The following is a 9,643-nucleotide window of genomic DNA, read 5'->3' on the forward strand; positions in this document are numbered from 1 at the left end:
ATGTGACATTGGAAAGTCATCTCTCTGGCTCTGAATTTTCTCATCCACATTACTCATCACCATGGATGGTCCTTGATTTTGCCCCATATCTACTTGGAAACTGGATTCAGTGCTTCAATATCCTTTCCTCCCACACACGTATACAGCTCTAAAAGCAATGGTGAGTCCCGTTGTTTTACTGAAGAATTTGTTGGGTGGTAACAAAATGGATTATACCTAGAGTGACCTTTGGTGTTATGCTTTGGCTAGGATGTGCCCATTTAGACCTATTGCCCCTACTATAATTCTCTGTAATTATTAATATTAGAGCTCCCTTTGCCTCTTAGGCATCCTGGTTTAAGCAATAAATTATAAGGTAAGCTGGATACACACAACATATAGCAGCTCTCACCAGACATCTCCCTGTCCAAACTATTGTCCTCCCTCCACCTTGAGACTCCACCATCCCCCACAGGTCTTCCCTGGAGCCCTTTACTGGATCCTCTGTACCCAGCTCATTAGTTGAGAAGGTGATTAGAGAAATATGCCAACTCATAGCTCCTCATCATATTTCAGTGCTTCAGACTAGCCACATGGCTCCACCATAACTGCAAGGGAGACAGATTATTGCAGACTTCATGGTGATCTTGTGTGCTCAGAAACAAAAACCAAATTGGTAGTATGAGTAAAGGCTTAGTAACACGCCTTCACCTTCTCTATGGGAAAATGACTGCGGGTCCACCCTGTAAAGATGGGCCAACGCTGCTCATGGGAAAATGATCTCTGATTGATAAACTGCCCCTAGACCAAGCAGACTGGGAATGAGCTGTGACTACCTGGTGGAAAGGCATAGACTTAGGCTCCTCACGGCGTGAGACCTGGAAGCTGGGAAACAGATATTGGTTCCAATGAGCTTAGGGCTTGTAAACCGGACTGGCCCCCATACCCAAGAGTGAAGTCTCATTACAAGGTCAACACCTGGGTTTCTTGGGGGAGGACGATAGCCCTTGGACTGCCGTGAAGACCCCTATGAAGAGACACACCCGATGCTGCCCTCTTGGCCTGTGGTGCTTCCTCTAAGTGATGTGGACCACTGTGGTCATGTCGGCTTGGCCACCGATCAAGATGAGCCCCTTGGACTGACGCCTATTCTCTCTCAGTTCCCGTGTGGGACCATTGGAGGGACAGCATTAATGGAACTTGCTAGAATTTGGTCAGCCCACCCCAGACCTACTAAATGAGAATGAACATTTTAGCAAGCTCCCCAGGCAACTGCTCTTCATAACTAAAGTTTCTAAGGCAGTGCTACAGATGAACCCGGGACCAGAACTGGTGGTCACATCCAACGGGCAGAACAGTGGACACTGGTCGATTTCTGCCACTCTTAGGATGATCGGACTCATTCCCAGGTCAAATCCATCTTCAGGTGTACTTTTTTCTTTTTGTTTCTAGTTTTTACTTGTAATTCTTTCATCGAAGCTTCGCTGATGTCCTCCTGAGAACTAGGTAGTGTTATTATAACCTACAATTAATCAGTTAGCCCTCAATCCCATGCAGCTGGGCCATCAGCTTCTGCAATGTTTTAAATGCATTAACTTTTAGACTTTATTTCATCTCCCCCAAAACTCTCATCAAGCTCCATCACATCAAAGTAAGAGAAAGAAGAAAGAAAGGCAAAGCCCGGTGGCCTCAAAGCTGGGGTTCCCTTGCCCCAAAAGTCCAGGAGAGCCAGGTCAGTGTTGTGCAGCCCGGGGCCTCCAAGGGCCACGCGCCGGAAACCAGCGGCAGGACCCCGGGGGGAGCTCACCGCCAGGAGCACCTCGCCCAGCAGGCCTGGCTCCCAGCTCAGGGCAGGGGGTCGGCTCCTGAGGTTCGGCCAGACTGCAGATGAGCCCCTGGACTGACGCCTATTCTCTCTCAGTTCCCATGCGGGGTTTTCAAAGTGTCCAGCCACTCGCCGTCTCCGTTAACATTTTCTGATGTGAAGGACAGAAGGGACTGCCCCAGGGAGCGACATTCAGAGCAAACAGAAAAGGGCACACAGGGCTGGGTCAACCACTCCGTGGGCTGGTTTCAGAGGCAGAAATTGAATTTTATTTCTTATACATCCCACATTCCCTGGAAAGAGGTAGTGAAAGATAGTACATGGTGTCAAGCAAGGAAATAATAAATTTTCCTGTAGGAAACTACATATATTTTTTTAAAAAAAGAAAATAGAGTATAATATATGTATAATAAATTATGAAAATATATATGAATAATAATATGAAAATAGAGTATAATTTATGTTCACTAAAGATTTTAGTTACAGTAAGGATTATGGGTTGTTTCTAGTATCTTCTTTACTAAAAGCAATACATGCTCATTACAAACTGTCTGGGACAAAAATTTATAACAAAACCAAGAAAAATATACTTGTAAAATTGCAGCTGGGTGAGCAAAAGGGATTAGTAGGACCAAGAAGGGAACATGGACAAGTGAGTAAAGGAAGGAAAGAGCTTAAAAGGGGAGGAGGGAGGGAGGGAAGGAGGGATGAACATCTTTGGCGACTTGATCAGCAGTGACGGAAGACTTTCATTGCCTGGATATGTACCCAGTGGTTTAGTTAGCAAATTAGTGTCTCACACTTCAAGTCAACAAAAGGCCCAGATCCTTTCAGCAAATGTAAACCAAGTGCCCACTGTGGACCAGGAGATACGGAGTTTTAAACACAATACTGATCTTCTAACCACCTTAAAAGTGAAAACGACATTTGTCATATTACCACCAAAAACAACTGAGATGGAGGCGAATAAGCAGACCCCCCCGCAAAGGCTAGAAACGCCCATCTCACTGCGAGTGCTCAATAGTGTCCGTTCTGAGCAGAAGGAAGGGGGAGAGCGCGAACTCGGGTCTGTATTTCCAGGTCACTTCTTGGAACACTTCTCCAAACATCCACGCTCTTCTATACAGCAGTTTCCCCTGCCTCATCCACGGTTTTGCTTTCCGCGCTTTCAATGACCTGTGGCCAAACATGGTCTGAAAATTAAATCAAATTTCTCCACCCATCAGCGTCACCGATTCCTGACATCTCACCCTCGACATCGCCACGGCTTGGTGTCCCAGGGTCACCCAAAGCAGATGACCTTCCTTCTAACCTGACATACGCTCAGAAGCCAGTAGTAGCCTAGTGCCCGTCACAGTGCCTATGTCATTCACCTCACTTCATTTCATCACGTCATCGCAAGTTGTGCTTGTTTATCTCTTCCTGTGCCTGAGTGATAAACTAAACTTTAGCGCAGGTATGAATGCACAGGGGAAAAACAATCTGTGGGGTTTGGCACTATCTTCAGTTCCAGGCATCAACTGGGGATCTTGGACTGTATCCCTGTGAATAAGGGGGGTCGCTGCAGCTTCGCTGAGGACAAATTTCCCAGAGAGATGCTCTTCTGTACATTTTCCCCTTTTCTCAGCACCTTCTGTGCTTCCCCTCCTGGATTATCCCCTCTGCAGACCCACACTCCCGTCTTGGCCTGCTAATCACCTCTTTCTTTGCACAGCGAAAGTTTGATGTTAAAAAAGCCAAGTCAGGCTGGGACTTTTTTTTGCTCTCCTTCCCAGTAAAAATCACAACCACGCAAAATGAAGGGGTGCGTTCCGTGGTTCACATGTTTCCTCCCGTCCTTGCCCCTTCATGACTGACGACCTGGAGCATCGCACAGCAAAAGCACTGGTTTCATTTGAAATCATTCATTCAAGGGGCAGCTTGAGTTTTACTTCAAAACCAAGACCCATCGAGCTTCAAATTTCACAGAAACTGGAAAAAAAAAAGTTAGCCCACTTTAAAGAGAAAAGAAAAGGTCACTTCCTGGTTTTGCTAAAATCAGGAAACAACACTTTAGGACATCGCTTAGTGTCAACCTCTGCTCTCAGCACAGCCCAAAAACCAGGGGAACCGGAGAAATGAGCCGCTAGATGTTCTCCCTCTCCCTCTCATATAACATTTGCGTATCTAATGCCTTGCCCATCTATTATGTTTCAGGCACCATTCTCAGAAGACACCAATTTCCTTAGACATCTGTGTCACAGCTTCTGTCTGCCTCTGTCTCAAGGCATGTGTGCCCATATACTTAGAGGCAAGGGCTGGAGTAGGGAGAGAGACGGGAATTTGGAGGTTGAAAGGCTGCAAGAGGAAAGAGGTGGGGGAGGGGAGGGCAGACCTGGGATCTCTTTTCTGGGACAGGCTCATGTTTAGACCTCATTTATGGGGGGAAAAAAAAAAATTAAAGGTCTTCAAATAAATGCTGTTTCCCCAATATATGTACTTAAATAAAATTATTAGGTAGATATGCAGTTTAAACATTTACTGGGAGCGTGCTAGGTGTGGATACGTGCTAGGGACTTACTCAAGGGACATGCTGTGTTCTCAAGGTGCCTGCAGTGCAGTTGGGGAGACAGAATCCTAGGTAGCCACCTAGAATACAGCAATTCGCTCTGTAGGTCGGGCAGCCCTGTGTCAGAACGCCAGCTCCATCGACGCATAATGGTAAGGCCTTGGAAAAGCTATGTGGCAGCTCCAAGCCTCAGTCTCCTTCCCTACCAAATGGGATTAATAGCACTCGGGGGATCATTGCAAAAAGTAAGTGAAATTACAAATGTAAGGTGCTTGGCCCACAATATGAGCTCACTAAAGGTAGACGATGGCTGTGATCATAAAATAATTATCATCACTGTCATCATGATTGACTGGAGATAGAAGTATGCTATGGTACCCTACAGAGAAAAGAGAGAGAACGCTTATTACTGAAAGTTAGGGTAGAAGCTCAGAGAGGAGACAATATTTGAACAGCAACTTTGTTTTAAAAAGCGTTGAGTGATCAGAGCAAGCGCTGTGAGGAAGGGCATTTGATGTGGCGAGCATGCTGCCTTCACAAAACAGAACAGCCAGGGAGGGGAAGAGCAGGGAAGGAAGGGGGTCGGAATAAACAGTGAGCCTGGAGGGGAGGTGGGCTTGGGTGGGATCAAAGGCTGAAAAAGCAGCTGAGGAGGGCCAGGGAGGACCTGCAAGGACACATGACCCGGTTCCACAGGCAAGGGGAGATCCTGAAAGATTTTAAAGTGGAGAAGGAAAGGAGTGAAACTACCTCGTAGTGTTCAGGGGGATTTTTACTCATTAAGCCGGTCAAAGGATTTGCCTCAAGGAATCCCCCTGGACAATGATAGATCAGCTTGAGTTTCCCCACTGTGCACACGCAACGCCCTGGATCTTCTGTTTGTTAGTGTCAGTCGTGCCCTGTTATCATTACTTATTTAATTGCCCATCTCACTTACCCAATTATAAGCTTCGCAAAGGCAGGAATGATATCTGTTGTGTTCACTGTAAGCTCTCAACTGCCCGATGGACAGTGTACCATAAAACACATCATCCTGTCTCTTCCCTTATCAATTATTGATACAGAAGGACCTCACCTTAGCTTTGCAGAAAGTACAGACTCATCTCTCTTCTTTGAAAGGCAGCGGGGTTCTTAGAGACCATCTAACTTATGAGTTCTCTGGTTCTTCCATTCTGCCCGAAGCCCATAGAAGTCAGGAAAGTGACGGGCTATTTCTGTTCTTGAATCTCCCACTCCCCTAGTATTTGTTTATCATTAGTTCTGGATCATTGAAAATCCTAAAACTACTTTTTTTTTTAAATAACTTCAGTATTTCCAATCCTTAAGATTAGCTCTCAGCCTCATTCATTTCAGGGGCATGCTTTAAATTCGTAGATTGCCGTCACCTGCCATTTCAGAATAGGTATATTGCAAAGCACCTGCACAACAAGCAAAGGGTCCTTTTCTCCTTTTGAACTCATCTGCTTTTCACCATCAAAGAGAGTCATGCGACCCGGTGTGTTTTCTTCCTCGCCTTGGTTACCAGGAAGCTCGGCGGTATACGTGTTGTGCTCAGCTGCTGAAACTGTCATCAGCCAGGGTTTCTTCAACCTTCACTTTCTCTCTGTCTTTACATACTGGCTCCTACTTTTGGCTTTGTCTTAGGGATTTAGTTCTTAAAAATCTGTGTGTTTAAGTCACCTCAAAACATTTTTTTAAGTTGGCAGTAATAACATACATATGTAAGAGTGTGTGTATGTATGTATATGTATATAATTCATGTATATATGTGCATATGCCATGCCTCTCTCCCAGCTCCTGTGTCCCCTCTAGTAGTCTAGTTTGTTGTGCACCAGTCAGGACATCTAGCTCCTCTACAGCTGGCGAATCCCAAAAGAGAACCTTCTCCCAGGAGGGCATGTGTTAGCCATGTAAACATCAGTGAAGATTTTGTAGGGGACTCTGGGGAAACACATTTCTCTTCTAGTCTCCACATCCCTTCTTTGGTTATCCTGCCTTGAGTTTATTTTAATACCTTAAACCAGGGGTCGGCAAGCTTTTTCAGTAAAGGGCTAAATAGTAATATTTTAGACCTTGTGGGCCACGAGGGCCCTGACACAAGCACGAGACACCGCTCTTGTAGCGCAAACTCAGCCACGGATAATGCCTAAGGGAAGGGACATGACTGCATTACAATACATTTGTATTTGTAAAAATAATATAAGGCCGGATCTGGCCTGTGACCGGAGTTTGCTGACCTGCTCTAAATCTTCCCCCGCTGTGTCTGTCCTCGCTGCATCCTCTCGGTGAGTGTCTCTCTGGCCAACTGCGATGTCCAATCTATTCAAGGAAGCCCCAGCAAAACAGAGGACCCTCCAGCTAATGGGACAGGACCCTCCCTCCTCAGTAAGCAGTGTTTTATTGCTGAAAAATACCCTGGGAGTTTGTCGTTCTCTCACATATGCCAATAGTTTTTAAATACATCTTTCTACCACAGACAGTGATCACTGCAAGAGAATTTTCAGTACATGTTACAAATATATCTTTATCTGCATAAGCAATAGCCATATTTGATGTTGGAAAGAGGGTCCAATCAAGGGGCAGAAAAATGAGTCTTCATGCCATCGTTCCCCAGCTGCATGACCCTGGACAATAACTTCTCTGTGCATCAGTCGTCTCATCTATAAAATGGGGGTAGGCGTTCAGCCTGCCCAAAGGCCACGGTCTGGACCAGATAAACCCACGGAGGTTCATTCTGGAATAAACAGGTCATTTCCTTAAACTAGTGACTTCTGAATAGTTTCAGGAATCACAGCTCCCTGGGGTGCTTGTTAAAGCACAGAATGCTGGACCCCAGCCTAAGTTTTGATTCAGTAAGTCTAGGGTGGAACCCAAGAATTTGCAGTGCCACCAAGTTCTGCTACTTCTGGTCCAGGAAACACCCTTTGGGAGCCACTAGTCTACATGCTAGAGATGTCACAGTCCCCTCTATGGAGAAGCACCGGTGGAGGAGGGGGAGGGGCAGTTCCCGAGCTGGGTCCTCTCTTTGAAAACGGGGTTCCTTCTTGGAGGGATAAGAAATTAGTTCTTTTTGCCTGGCCAGAGTGGCTCAGCGGTGAGAACATTGTCCACTGAGTCTCAGGTGCTGCAGCTGCCCCTCACTACTAATTATAGGCTAAAAAGAGGCTGGTGGTCACTCTCATGGGGCAGGTGAGCCATCTGGAGAGCAGGGAAGTGGGGGACAGCTCAGAAGTAAGAGGCAAATAGGCCATTACCTTCCAGAACTTTCTCTTTCCATAAACACAAAGTCAACACAAGCATCGACTGAGGGTTGGTCACAACCCGAGGCCTAGCACCAAGCAGTGCAGGGTATGATGCAAGGAATCAAGAGGCTGGGAGAGTGGGGGCTGCCCTCAGGGACTCTCAGTCTCATGGGGAAGGCAAAGTCCATATGTGTTCACACATTTGACAGTCATACGTCCAGGCAATTAGTAGATCATCAGATACAATGTTAGGTGGCATTGAGACCGGGTTCTGGAGACCAGGTGTTGGTGGACCTGAGAGACCTGGACACCTCCTGGAGGATATGAGGCAGGCTGGTAGGGCCTGGAGAGACGGGAGGGACCTGACACAGTGGAAGGGCGAGGAGAAGCTGGAAAGAAACATGGGTGTTCCTGGAATGTTAGCAGAGAAGGGATGAGACTGGGCACAGGGGACTTCTAAGCTTGTATCTTCCCCCATGTGGACTCCCACAAGGCATTTCCATTTTTTTTGTCTCAGTTTCCCAATTTGAGCAATGAAAGGTTTGAGCTAAATCACAAGTTTCCAAGTGCTGTTCCTTCGTGGACAGATCCCAGGCCGTTAAAGGGTAAAATGAGCAGCCTGGGCTCGGCCCTTCCTCTTGCCCCGTCCGCCTCTGCCAGAGAAGCCCTGCTTTGCTACAATTGTCACTCCCTGCACACGTTCACTTCCAGGAGGGATTTGAGAATCACTCGACAGGAAATTTTGTAAAGGCTCTTTCCATTGGTACGTCGGGTGGCCGAATAGAAAGCAGAGAGAAGCAGGTTCGCACAATGGATGGGGCCCCCAGGTGGACTGGGCTGGCTGCCGCTTGGCAGCAGAGAGTGTAGGCCCCTGGGGCAGGAGTCAGGGAACCCGCGAAGGTGAAGGTGCGTGAGTGGAGGGATAGCACAGGGAGACAAGTGAAATCAGCCCCGCCAGCTGCCGGAGAAGCCACTGATCTGAAAATCTCAACTGCTCAGAGGTTCTGAGTAAACACAAAGGTTGATTTTCCCCCTTGTCAGCCTTCCCTCCCAGGACACTGTACTGTATGCAAAACGGGTAACTGTAAGACAAACATTTTTTTCCACTGCCCTTCTCAGCCCCACGGCCTTCAGGAAGACCTGCACTTCAAGCAAAGTTCTTTTATTTTTCAACACCCACAGCTTCCATTCAACAACCAGAAGTTTTCCACTTTCATCAAAGAGACAGAAGAGAGAGGCCGAGGGAGCAGGCTTTTCTCAGCAGCTCTGGGCAGATTACTGAGCCCCCTGCTACCCACTCACTGCCCATGCCCAGCACAGGACACAGCCTTCTCCCCAAATCAGCCAGGCACACACGCAAAAGAGAAAGAGAAAAACACTGGCTCGCTTCATCCGCACCCCAGCTACCAGGCGGAGTGAGTGTGTGCCCACTTCTCCCTAAACCGAGCCCAGGGGGTAGCTGAACCTGTTGTGGGAATCAATTCACCATAAAAAAATAAAACAAAAAACCATTGTGCTCTACACCTTAAACTTATTCAGTGGTGTATATCAATTATTTCTCAATAAAACTGGGGGCATAGCCCAGCCGGCTTGGCTCAGTGGTCGAGCATCAACCTAGAATCCAGGAGATCGAGGTTCGATTCCCGGTCAGGGCACATGCCCGGGTTGGGGGCTCGACCCCCAGCAGGGGGTGTGCAGGAGGCAGCCCATGACTCTCTCCTCATTGATGTTTCTCTCTCTCTCTCTCTCTCTCTCTCCCTTCTTCTCTCTGAAATCACTAAAAACATATTTTTTATAAAAAAACTGGGGGGATAAAATCCTAATTTAGGATTAAGGGGCCTCAGCTTTCTTGAGTATAAAATAGGTATGAAACCTACCGCTCTGTTTAGCCCAAGAAAACACCTTGCTTCTTGACGGCTCTTCCCTATCCAGAATCTATGATTTTATAGATTCGCCAGGAAGAAATATCCAGACCAGTTCCCAGAGTCTGACCTAACTCGGGTGACGCTCAGCGGTTTGGGATCCCTGCAGAGGCGGTAGTGGTAATAA

The sequence above is a fragment of the Miniopterus natalensis genome, chromosome 12 (assembly GCF_054644295.1).
Source record: "Miniopterus natalensis isolate mMinNat1 chromosome 12, mMinNat1.hap1, whole genome shotgun sequence".
Lineage (NCBI taxonomy): Eukaryota > Metazoa > Chordata > Mammalia > Chiroptera > Miniopteridae > Miniopterus > Miniopterus natalensis.